The 12,279-nt window shown below is 43.8% G+C and overlaps 1 long non-coding RNA gene across 1 annotated transcript; it reads left to right on the top strand.

Annotated features, from left to right (window-relative positions):
• The first annotated feature begins 3,721 nt into the window (after positions 1 to 3,721).
• On the top strand, positions 3,722 to 11,687 carry LOC144139513 (uncharacterized). Its single transcript, XR_013316240.1, has 3 exons — positions 3,722 to 3,796; positions 5,658 to 5,711; positions 11,546 to 11,687. It is a non-coding gene; the product is annotated as an uncharacterized LOC144139513 (long non-coding RNA).
• Positions 11,688 to 12,279: the final 592 nt, after the last annotated feature.

Here is a 12,279-nt window from a genome sequence, read left to right as displayed (position 1 = left end):
ACATGAAACTGTCGGCATATCAGATTGAATTAGCCGAGCTGTCAAAATTGATTAACAGAAGTAATACGAACACCATTGATACTTACAACAGTGCAGTGATCGAAGACACTTTGGAAATAAAGTGAAGCGTAACATCAACTAAAAAACGCTAGCTTCCGGCAAAGAGAGAATTTACGCAATCAGACACGAGGACGGTAGCAGTTCACAACATGGATGAGACAATTGAATTAGCGGAACGACTTTACACCAGCCTATGCGCCTCTGACGTAAGACCAGGGAATACTGCTAAGCATACAGGCTGAGCTGGGGAAGTCGCACTAATAATCGAAGACTAAGTAGAAAAGGCTCTCTAGGGAATGAAAAGAGGAAAAGCTGCAGGGGATGATGGCGTAAGCCTAGAATTTCTGAAACATGGGAATGTAATCGTACTGTAAAAGCTTCCCACACTATTTTCCGAATGCTCGAAGGCTCCAAAACCGTCCGTAGCCTGAAAAAAGCGCCACTATAATTCTGATTTGCAAGAAGGGGAAAACAAAAACCTTAAGAAATACACACTTATTAGCCTAGTCTCAGTTGTATACAAGTTGTTGACCAAAGTGACCGTTAACCAAAAAAGTAATAGCCTAAATTTCCTATAAACCCAGATAACAGGCTGCGTTTAGAAAAGATACTTAACAATGATCACATCCACATCTTCAATGAAGGTATAGATTAACCCGCCGAGTATAATGAACTATTTTACCGTAACAGAGTGGTGAGATGGGCAAGTGGGTATGGCGTCAGTCTGGGCAACAGCGCGAAAAAAGGCGTGGACGAAGGGAACGGACAGAACGAGCGCTGTCTCAGAACTAGTTTATTCACGCGATCCGAGCAGAAAATAGGCGTTTACAACAGAAGAGAAAGAGAGAGAGGGAATGTGAAAAACTGGTTGAGCGCCTCCCGGCCTCGGGCTTGGCCGACGCTCTGGGCCCTGCAGTGGAGAATGAACGGTTTGCTGTTGTTTCCTACGCACATAGGCTGTCCCATGGGCTAAAAAATGTAGCGCAGCGCTATGGTGTTGGTGTGTTTTTTTCTGCGCCACATATAAGCTTACCAAGATGTGTGCTCAAGTGCGCAGCCGCACAGAGGGCAATCGCACAAAGGGTAGCTGTGGTGTGAAACACAGACCAAGGTTTGTTCCGTGCAAGACGGGTATAGTCTGTCGGGTAAGAGCTACGTAGGTCATCAAAGTGGCCGATATTGTCCACACTCACCTAGGGGAGCATAGAAGGTCGCTAAAAGCGACCACCTACTCCCGGCTGGCGGACCACTGCCGCGCATGAGTCTGATATCCTTTGCTTGAAGTAACAACCGTTCTTTCAAGACACGCCAGGCAGACAGGCCGGGAAATCGTTGAAGCATTTCACATCAAGAAATTGGGAGCTAATTGTGTAAGCCAAACGTCGATTGCGCTGTGTGAGAAAGCGTATGCGGGCTTGGCTAGCACGTGCCGTTATTCTTGATGTTTCGATGTTTTGTATCCCAGTTATCAGCCCGGTGTGTCCCACTGTTCATTCTTCATGAGTTTCAAGTTAACGTGTTGAGTGCTGACGATGTGGGAGAGGGGGTACGAGGGAGTGTGTTGGATTTGAATGTTCTGTTTCTCTCTCTCTATCTCTTCTGTTTTAAACGCTTATTTTCCGCACGAATCGCGTGAATAAACTAGTTGTGAGTCAGCGCTCGTCCTGTCCGTTCCCTTCGTCCACGACTTTTTTCGCGCTGTTGCTAAGAAGAACTATTTAATCGGCCGTTTATGGACTACGAGAGAGAATTTCGTTCACCGAGCACCGCAGCAGTTTTGGAAGAAATGGAAGACCAAGGGATAGAGGTGGCCTACATCAGACTCCTAGACGACCTATCTCAAAGACCTACGTGCAGGCATATCCGTCACAAGTCAAGCAACGAATTACCCATCCGTAAGGCCGTACTACAGCATGATGCGATTTCTCCAAAACAGTTCACAGCTTGTATAAAGGAGGTACTGAACATGTTTAAGTGGGAAAACACGGGATTACGAAAGCGAGAATGTGCGAAGGAAAAGGTGACTTCCACCTAATTCAAGCGGTACGGCTAAAAGGGCAAGCGGTACGACTTTCTCGGAAACTTCACAGTTGTAGAAAAACTCTGCCTGTTCCAGGAAACGGACACGGGACCACGCCCCATTTAGGGCAGTCGCTCTAGCAGCTCAGCTACCCAGGAGGCTAGCCATTTGTAGCACTAGAGCGAATTCATCAACAACTCGAAGAGAGGGACAGGTGTTAGTCAGCCAGATTTAGGGGAAATCCCCAAGGTGAAGTAAGTTTCTGCGAAAAATTTTGACATCCTCCTCAATTCGGCCGTACGGCTACAAGGAAGGGCTATGCAACCTTCTTAGAAACTTTGGTGGTGAAAAAAACCTCGTCCTGCCGCAAGATACTCGTCCATAAACAGAGAACACTTGTGCCATGTGAGGTTTGCAGACAACATAGCCTTGCTAAGCGAGTCGGCAGAAAAGCTGAAAATATGTTTGAGGAAATATATTATGGCATCACGGCCATGAGGCTAGAAATAAGTAATAATAATTCTAAAGTAATGATTGAGAAACATGCCGACACGCCCTGTTTAGCATATGTAATGAAACTCTAGAACGATTAGCAGAATATAACTACCTCGGCTAGCTCGTCTGTTCTGATCCCGGCCCCAAGAAATAAGTCCCGTGCAGAACAGATATGAGCTCGGTGCACCCGGCAAAAGCTCCAAAATAAAGAGAAGTAACCTCATTCACTCGAAAGGCGAATATGCAACCAATGCGTCCTTACGGTTTTGACATATGGAGCGGAAACTTGGCGCCTTACCACGCAGCTTGAGGAGCAAGTTAAATTGGTTTAACGGGCCATGGAAACAAGAATGACAGTGGTAATGTTAAGAGAGAGGGAACGAGCTTCTAGGTTCAGAGAACAAAGTACAGTCGGAGACCTGAATGTTGAAATAACAAAAAATGAACTGTCGCTGGCAACGCAATTAGGCGAAATGACGACCGGTGGACTACCATGGCTACAGATTGGGTACCCAGAGACGGGACGAGAAAGAGGAAAAGGCCAATGACTCGATGGAGGGGAAGAAATAGCAATTCCAGAGGCAAAGACAGGCCTGGTGCGGCGCTGGACCGGAGCGGTTAGATCTCGATGTAGAGGCCTTCGTCCTGCGGTGTACCAAGTTGTCTGGTATTGATGATGATGATAACCATCAAAATGCCTTTGACTACAACAATGTTTAAAGCCAGCATCCTGTTCATCATCATTTTTGCAACCACCACCTTTTCTTGCATCAACGATTTCTTCACCAGCCTAATGATATTAATAAACTCTGTCAGTATCATCACCAATATGAACATATTCCCAGTCCAATTATGTCATCTGCTGGCAACGGCATTTTTCCTGAAGGTTTGATACAGGTTTCGGGTTTTGTTTTGAATAATAAATTTGTTGTTTTTATGATCGCATTAAGGATGCCTAATTTTGCATCTTGCGTTCAGTTGCCATTGCGTTTGGCGGGAGAAATGGTTAAGAAGGGTCGATACGTATGTTTTATCTAAACAACAGAAAAATGCACTTCAAATTACAACTCTATATTTGCGCTTGTTTGTCAATGCCTCATTTTCCTGGGTGATTGTGACCACAGAAATATTCCTGCATTTTGTTAGAACACATCTGCTTTTCAAGCGGGCATTCGAGAGTGCATGGCGAACGAAGTACTCGGAATGCATGTACTAAAACCGGTAAGCCGGCGCCATTACAACAATCTTCGGATATATTTGCAAAAAATGCTGGAAAAAGAGAACATTTCAGTGCGAGCTGCCGTAAGAACTACAGCATTTTAACCGTGAAATCAACCACATGACGCATTCAACTGGTCCCCTCTCAAATGAAGTGAATAGTAGCTATTTTAAATCACTAAGGGCAACCCTTATTGTAATGAAAACTCGCTACTTCTAGATTTGAAACGCAGCCTAGGGTTGCCATGCGTGTCCGGTGGTGTGCAATGTGTTTTTTTTCCAGTCAAAAAATGTACACAAGGGGAAATGCGTTCTGATGAATGGGCTACAGATAACTCGTCTGCACCATTTCAAATTTGTTTTCAAGCGACATGTGCACGTTTTGTTGCGTCACTTCGTTCTTTCACTACACGCAAATAACAGCTTTCTCACTGTACTGGTTCAAATGGAGAGCAATTTTATTGTGCTAGAAAAACTGTTGTTTCGTTCCCGCACATCAGGGCACTGTAAAAGTGTTACTGGTCTGAATCGGACGTACTGGATGTGCCGACTGTTTTTGCTAGCTGAGACAACCAATTCGTCAATGGTGATTTCCCATTAAAAAGAAGAAGGCGTTAATTTCAATAAAACGGGGGAGGCGGGGATAACAGCGAAGTCCTGCTGTTTACAAGCATCCTTTGTGTGATACTCCAGCACGAAAAATTCCTTCGTACCAAAAGGAATGCCGGTAAAATATTCCTGCATCGCGTGCTGAGACGGGTTATCTATCCTGTTGTGGCCCGGACCAGCACCACAGCCCGGGCTTTTTCGGGCGAAAGTAGGCATCAAAAGTGAGAAAAAAGGTGAACGTAGATAACAGGCGGCAGTTGAATTGACTGGGTCGCGCATGCTCACGTGGTACCGGTATCAAACTTGGCACTATGGGTGCCTGTCTTCAATGCAGCGTGCATCAGGTCGATTGAGTCTGATAGGCAAAAGTTAGGCCACTTTACGTACCAGTTCTGTGCGTGAAAATCCTGATTTGCCTTCTGATTTAACAACGAAGGTTTTGCAGGTAGACCCTTGTCGACTGTGTACTCTAAATTGTGTTCTGCGCGGATGTAGTAGCCGGGTCCCAAACCCACCGATAGAAGGTGCAGTTGTCTCACGGGGACGAGGTTTTCGCCCTCAAACTAGGGGACGGAGAAAGGTGGTAACGTCGTGCCGCTGACGTTTAGCTGTCGATTTCTTTGAGGGAACTGTGGAATTTCCGCGGCGACGGCGCTGTGGTTGCCGCACGAGGGCCCGTTTACGTTCGAGCCGAAGGAAGAGAAACACTGCTCCACTTTTTCAGCAGATGTTACGCTCGTTGGAACTGGGTTTCAATTTTTATTATCTCGCAGACTTCTTGTAAACAAAAATAACTCAGAACGTTTTTAGCGTTGCTTGATAACGACGCCAGTGCTGTCACCAATCTCGTTTGGAGCCGATCTCACCGAACATTGGAGGTTATCTATAAATCCATGTCCAAACAAGTGGACCACATGCAATTTCCATCGTTTACTGTTAGATTTTTCCGATACCGTTAACGCTATTAAAGTTGATTTAAAGTCGTATTAAAGTTGATTTAAGAATAACTGAATATACGAAAAACGTGTTGTTAATTGTTCAAACAACACGTCTGCCAATGGAACAAAAACAATCCTACCAGAGATCCGCAGATGAAAACTGGACAGGTAATTTCAAAACACCTGAAAACGTGTTGCTTAACAACGCTTCTTTAAAGGGCTCAGCGGTGTTTAAAATGTATGGCGAATTATGTTTTTCTTCGCCGGCAAATGCTGATGACTCGCCCTGACGGTGACTACATTTTTGTTCGCTTCAGGAACTGTTTGAAACCGCTGGTGTGGAAGTCCATACCTTGCTGAACGATTTAAAGGTATGTCGCATTGAATGAATTTATACTTGGACATTTGTTGATACGCCACATTTTGCCGACACAAGGGGCTGTATACACATACCTTTGTATCAGAAAATACACTGCATCCTGTTCACTTACTACGTCGTACTGGACAAATGAATGATTACCATGCATTGACACCACAGTCAAAAGCTGTAAACGGGGATGAGCCCAGGGCTGTGGCTATATGCGACAGCACACACCGCACGGCTGCTAGCAGTTTCCTTTCTTGGGCCCGAAGTCATAAACAACACAAGAAATATATATTAGTTGAGACGTAAATCTCCCAAATTTGGTCGGTTTCATTATTCAAGCTACGCTAGAAACACTTGGCTTCCATGTAAACACATTGCACTGAACTGTGAATACACAGATTGAACTCGCGGTAGCCACACTAAAAAGGCGATAAATTCAAAAAGGTGAAAGGGGGTATGGCTACAAAACGCTACTTCGCGTGACTAGTGAAAAGAAAATTGCACAGCTTGTATGAATGTTTTTTTTGTGTTTTCTAGTTGGGCTAGAGTATGTTATATAAAACAGATGTATATAATACTTCCGATAAGCCCACTCCCTTTAAAGGTAAAAACCGAAGCTTTCGAACCACATTATGCAGCGTTCATGACTACCAGTACGTGACCTTTTGTTTTTGTTAATTTCTACATATGTTTGTGGTTGCGAAGATGAAATAATAAAAGATGAGGGAGAACGGGTTGTCTGGAATTACTTATTACTTTCAACGACGATACCTACAAAACTAAGAGAATTTAAAAATGTCCCCCACAACAGGCGAAAAGGTCATCGGAGTGTTTCGATTCCTGTATCGCTATGTGGAAAAAGTCTTAAAGGAGCCATGAAGAGAAAACAAAAGTTTGTTTTATTCGAAAGATTAGGTGTTTCATAGTACCCCAAGCGCTTTCCCGGAAGCAAATGATGCTTTATTCACTGAGAAATAAGGCAATTTAAGCCAAAATTTTAAATCTCCCGCTAAAATTGCACATTTGGTGACGTGAGCAATGGTGTCACACGGGCCGGTCCATGAAACAGATACTTAGTATGTCGACTCCATATAGCACCCACACGCGGGAGTCGACCGAGACGGCGGCCATTTTAAAAATGCTAGTAAAACCTAGTGCACCCGCAGCCCTAGTCATGGAATCGCCTGATCCGGAGAACAAAACTCTCGCCGAGGAGCTCGGGCTTGCATTTAACAACCTCACACCACTAGAACGCTCAACGCTTCTAAGTGCACGAGCGGCAAGAGTTGTGGGATACGCGGTGGACGGGAAAGCGACCATTCCGCGATAGCCACAACAGACGAACGCCCTGCCGTCGGCACCGCTGCCTCGTCAGCGCCGTCGCCACGGACGAATACAGACTGGTACGTATGTGCCGTATTTTTATTACGGTTAATAATAGTTCAACTTCAGTAGCAGTATCGCTTATGCCAGTTGGCCGGTGTCGTGTATGGAAAGCCGTTCGCGCGAGCTCTCTGCTTCGACCAGAAAGATACGAGCGTCAATGCGCGGTGTTTACGGCATTTTTCCTCCAAGGTCAGAGCGCCTCGAACCCGAAAATTCGTCTGCGCGACGGCGAGATGTCGAGCTCGGCCAAGCGGTTGTTTCGTACGCATTGGCGCACACGCTTGCGTGTTCGTTCGGAACTTCAACCGTTTACTCCACCGTTCTTTGTCATAAAAAGAATGTGCAGTATGTTTCACGGGCATTTAGCTCGCTATGCAAACTGTAAGCCCTGCCTAACATGCGTTTGCTTTTGCCGGCCTCCGCCAATCGCAGAGCTTAGCCCATGTGACGGCATAGGTTCTGTTGCGGGAAATGAGCTGGTGGGTCGCATGACCATTCCCGTTTTTCCTAATTATGTAGCTTATTTGAGCGAAGTTTGCGTTATAAGTGGTGTCGTTATGGTTCTAACGAGGCAATCTTTCGAATGAACCAAACTTCTGTTTTCTCTTCATGGCTCCTTTAAAGTACTTTTTCCGCAATCTGCAGTTTACTACCGTTCTAGATTTTTTCTGTCGCAGGCCAGACGACAGGTCGCTGTGAAAACTTCGTGAGGTATTCAGCGTAACTGTACAACTGAAGAGAAGCAATAGGACTGCCCTCCTTCCTTTAATATTGCACACAAATATTATAAACCAAGAAGCGTTGCTTGTCGTACATAAACTGAAAAATTGAGGAGCTCTATTTTGAGTAACACAAGAAGCCTTTCAGCCTGAAATGATCCCAGGCAACCCTTTAGCGGAATTGCGGTGCAACCTGGTTTTCTACTGTATATTTTGATTACTTCACTCATGCTGAACGCATTCATCTTAAACCCGCTTGAAGGGAGAAAGAGAAACCTTCTTGACGTGTAAGGGCAAAAATAAGTAATCGCTCCTATGACATCCGACCAAACTGTGACATCCGACCGAAATCAATAGCTTATCACGCTGCGTTCTAGCACGTATCAGCTTGCATCACGTATCATCTATCACGTATCAGCTTGTAATTAATAAGTTCCGGTATCCTAAATGCGATCACCTTATTACTAATGCGGTCATCTCCATAATTTCTAATTGAAGCAGCCTTGGCACTCTCTGTGGCCGCCTCTTGTTTAGTGTTGCCGACCATTTTGAGTTCTAATTCAAATTCGAAGCCACGCCCTCCACCGGAAACAAAGAGGCATTGTGGGTGTAATATAATATGCGGACGAGAAATATGCGACAAACGTCTTTTTCAAAGCCTAAAAAGCGGCTGGAGCTCTTTCACCGATAACTTCAGTACACTTAGTACACGCATTCATTTAACCTTCGATCAGGAAGAAACAAGCGTTAAGAACGTGACAGTTTTTTTAGGGAAGTTGACACAATTCATCAAGTTGTGATGTTTTTGCAAACACAGTTTGCTTCTGAAGAGGATTTTTATAGTGTTCCAGGGTACAGGCAATTTCATTTGAACCACCTGGGTAAGCGTGTAGGTGGTGTCTCAACATTAATTTTTGATTCCTTATAATATGAACTGCTACATAAATGTTCTTGCAGTACTCGATATTACTAAGTTTTAGCAGTTGAAAATCTATATATATTTTTTTAGGCTATCGCCCTCATGGGAATGATTGCTATGATTTTTTGTTTTCTAGGCTGATGTTTAGAGTTTCTCAATATGAATGGTGATGATTTTTTTCTAGGCGGATGATTTAATAATAATATAGGAGTTGGCAGTAACATAAAATGGAATTTTGAATCTCTTCTACATGTCCTTACACGTGAAAACGTTATAACCATGCCCAGGGTCAAACTTTAAAATCAAAGGCTCTTTTAGATATTTTCCTAACAAACTTTGACGCTCGTCATTTAACCTCTTGTGCTATTCTTCGTACAGTTACGAACCTTTTGGTTACTTATATTTGAGTGAATCAAACTTCAGTTCTCGGTAGAAAAGAAAAGAGAGGTGAGATTACAGAATTATTATTTCCCGTACTCTTTCCAGGTTTAGAGACCGGTTATTGCATAGTGAAAGGGGCGATGTAGTCAGAGAAAGCAACAAAAACACAGCATAGGATGAATTCCTCAGGTTATTCAAAGCAGCTAACTCCGCCTTATTCCCCCTCAAACATATAAAAAGCCGTAGCAGGGTCGAAGGACATGAATGACAAAGCGACTTCAAGCCCTCATAAAAAATGGGACCAACAGTACGAGTTCTTTATTCAAACCAATTTCCTTGGGGCATTAAAAGATTTAAACAACAAAAAAACTCTTTACAAAACAGCGTAGAAAGGCAGGAACGCATTATTTTTAAATTTGCTACAATTCTTCATGCAGAAGCAATGAGAATGTTTGGAAGACCCTTTATTTACTCCTTGGTAACTCTCAACAACCGTTTGAAAATTGTACACGGTTGTACCGAGCTATCATGGAACGCACTAGAGAATGCTTTGAATGATATTTTTCTCTCCGTTTCACAACGAGCCGTTTCCCACGAGGGCCATGAACCACCATTTGAAGCAACAGTTAATCACACCCAACTGCGATCATATACCCAAGTACTCCCTAACTATAGGAACAAAAGTCACAAATACCCATTTCCCCGCCCTCGCCGCTCTCTTAATAATGCTACCACCTTCCGGCGACTACAGGCTAACTCCTACCGTAGTGACGAACGTCCAAAATACCCATTCCCCCACCCTCACCTCTCTCGTTATGATGCTACCACCTTTCTGGGACTACAGGCTTACTCCTACCGACATAAGACCTTTCCACATGCCAGGTATTCCACCCTATACCCACCGCATGCAAATCACCGCATGCAAAAAATTTATGTTATAAATCCGATTTAAGCAGTAGCGATTGTGCATTAACTAGGCTTACCATGTTAGAATAAAAATTTAAGGCTACAGGATCCGTACAACATAAAATCGGAGCGTCAATAAATGCTGCAAAAACTACGGGACACAAATGATCCAGTACGTATTACCTACAACGGTAAATACTGTTTTTTTTTTAAAAAGTAGCGTTTCATCTCTTTCAGCTAGACAGTTGCATAATATGATTTCTAAGCCCGATGCGACGTAACAAGTTTTGTTTTCAAGTTGTCCCTGACATTTTTAATTGCTCTGACTTGAAGTGAGCACTGTACTCCAATTTTGTGCTTCATTCTTGTTTGTCTGCTAGTGCAATAGTTTTGCACACGTTTTGTAACTAACTACGCTTGTTTTGTAATTCCTCTCGTCATGCTTGGCTGTGCGCTGTGTGCAGGGCGGCTAGGACTTCAAGCTTTTTCAACAATTTTTTTGCTTGTCTTAACGCACAATTAATATAAATTCAATTCAACTATTTTATATGCCCAGTATTACACCAGACAATTGCCCTATGCCAACCACCCCTCACCCACAACACAACCCAACCCCTTCTAACATAAAATGACGTACACTCTCTCTACCGCTTCACCCACGGACAGTTTTCTCTCCCATATAAGCAATCATCAAAGAACACAGAGCCATACTTCGCCAGCTACGAACCAACATCTTACCAAACCCGCGCCGGAAATTATTATTGCCCAAACAAAACACACCCTAATGCATATTCTGTCCCACTTCAGGAACAGTACACCACATTATGTGGCTATGCTCGAACACTCTAGATAGCTGTTTGGGTCCAAGCGGTACCCTGTCAGAGTTTGTGTCGACGCCGACGCTGACCAACTCTGGCCCGTGTTTCCAGCTTCGGCTGCCGAATAGGACACGGACAGTCGTCTAGTTAGGAAGTCTTGGATTGGACAATTCTCCCTGTCCGGAGTGACCACAGTGACAACGGACGGGGAAAATACAGTGTATTCTCCCTCTCTCGCTTCAAAAAGGAGGTTTCGACGCACTGTGGCACCAACCGAGTCTTTATGGGTGTTCGACTTGTGTGCGTGTATTTTTGGTCGTTGTGATTTTTTGTTTGAACAGCTCACTCAGATCTACTGGCTGGATGCGCGGTTTCGAAGTGTATTGAGGTTCTAAGAACTACACTCACTTGCATATGCTTCCAGCTGCTATAAAACACTTAAAAATAGAATAAATCAAGGAACTATAAAAAGAACTCTAAAAATACTGTTCATATAATATAAAGAAAGCCTACTGGGCACGTGGATTCTGCAGGAGGAGGCACAACACCAGGCACTAGACCAGTCACTGTAAGGTCCTCGCTTGTAAAGCCAAAAAAAACTGTTACTGCTAGGTTATATATGTGTTCACCGACCATACAAACGAAACTTTTTATTCAACATAAGTATTTCTTTTGTTGCGCATGTCGACGACTGGCACCGGCACTGCAGACGTGCTTGGAGGGAGATTTGTTTCCAACCGACATTCGCGTTGTTTTGGGCACGGTGAGGTACCTTCGGAAGGTGCTTTTCTTGGGAACGACAAAATAAAAACAATACAGTAGCGATGGATTTCCACTGAAAATAACGTTTAAGCCAAATAAAATTTTATTATAGCTCCTCTTTTGTAATGTCGTTTTGATGTGGTGCTTGTAGATTTTCAGAGACGTTTTCAGTATGAGTGAAAAACAAAGAATACCTGCCTTCTTTCCAAAATACGTCAATTGCTATCGCATTAATAGAAGAGGAAGTAGACTTCCTAAGCAAGTCGTGTGTGTAAGTGCGTACGTGATATGTGTGTGTGTGACTCGTGTATGATTTCATCATTTTTAATCTCTTGTTGGTTGCTTAAATAACACGTGTTCTTCCAATAAAATTTCAGTTTCTAGACAGCGCCTCTCTGGTCTATTGTCTTCTTCGTGTGTTGTTTCCGTTCGGGCTGACCACCATGACTTTGCTAACTTATTACAAGCAATTTCTAACTCATGGTCGGTCGCCCAGAGTTTGCAATCCGATCATTAGGGTAATCCAGGAGTATAGTAATGGCAGGCTTTACCACGTTATTAAAACCACGATGACACTGCAGAAACCTCGGTTGTGTGTAGCTCTCCCAGATGGTGTCAATCACCAGAAGGCACAGCGCCGTCAACAATACTGGAGTAGCCCTAACAACTACCCTTTCACGA

This window comes from Haemaphysalis longicornis, unplaced genomic scaffold (assembly GCF_048455015.1).
Source record: "Haemaphysalis longicornis isolate Haplotype H1 unplaced genomic scaffold, Haemaphysalis longicornis Haplotype H1 scaffold_5, whole genome shotgun sequence".
Lineage (NCBI taxonomy): Eukaryota > Metazoa > Arthropoda > Arachnida > Ixodida > Ixodidae > Haemaphysalis > Haemaphysalis longicornis.
Note: the sequence above shows the minus strand (reverse complement) of the source record. Positions and strands in the feature narration are given on the sequence as shown.